General features: G+C 41.5%; 1 non-coding gene across 1 annotated transcript; it reads left to right on the top strand.

Moving 5' to 3' along the window:
* Positions 1-639: 639 nt before the first annotated feature.
* TRNAE-UUC (transfer RNA glutamic acid (anticodon UUC)) lies at positions 640-712 on the top strand. Its single transcript has one exon. It is a non-coding gene; the product is annotated as a tRNA-Glu (tRNA).
* The last annotated feature ends 207 nt before the right edge of the window (positions 713-919 follow it).

Raw genomic sequence — 919 nt, 5'->3', positions numbered from 1 at the left:
TGAGGTTAGTTAATATTGAAATAGAGTGTGAGTCCTTACCAAGTAGCCAAATGGCAACCTTTTTGCTGAGAGAATCTATAGGAACATAGTGTTCTTTGTACTGTAAGGGGCAACATTCCGGATATGAGCACTGGAAATGTATATAGCACACAGAGGACTAACACCATTCATGGCTAAGACTCCAGGCCTAGGCACTAGCCCAATGACAGAATGAAGAGCGCATTTAATCCTCTCACCACAAAGGCATGAATGAGCTTCTCAGCCTCTGAGTTCAGAGCTCTCCTAGATGGATGGGGAAAGGGCTGTATCCTCCTCTCCAATATGGTGGAAAAGGCATGAGAGTGCAGAAGGGAGAAGTGAGAAGAAGGTAAGAAGGTTGCTATATGAAAGGGTAGTATTGGGATGGCCTCTGCATTTTACATTCCTGGCTGCAAAGAAGTTGCGATCACCAAGGAGTCAATGCCAAGGTTCCCTCCATAATCTCTGATGATCATGTCAGAGGGAAACTTTATATATGGATTCTCATCTCCCAGTCTTGTCTTTTCTGGGTTCCTGGAATTTCTCTTAAATTTTCAAATATGCTAGAACCAACCCAAAATGCATTTAACTTTTCTTTCCTTGTTAAACAATACAGGGAATTCCCTGGCAGTCTAGTGGTTAGGACTTGGCACTTTCACTGCCATGACCCTGGGTTCAATTCCTGGCTGGGGAACTAAGATCCCACAAGCCTCCTGGCATGACAAAATAAAAAATTAATAAAAAAATACACGCTCATTGGATAAAATGTGTTAATAAAGTGTGAAGATATTTCAGAATGTTTTGGACACATAGCCACCTGCACACATATGCATGGGATCCAATTGATTTGTATACCACTTGTTTGATTAACTATATTTTGACCATCTCCACATATCATGAG

Source organism: Dama dama, chromosome X (genome assembly GCF_033118175.1).
Source record: "Dama dama isolate Ldn47 chromosome X, ASM3311817v1, whole genome shotgun sequence".
Lineage (NCBI taxonomy): Eukaryota > Metazoa > Chordata > Mammalia > Artiodactyla > Cervidae > Dama > Dama dama.
The sequence above is the reverse complement of the archived record's forward strand: the minus strand, read 5'-3'. Positions and strand labels throughout refer to the sequence as shown.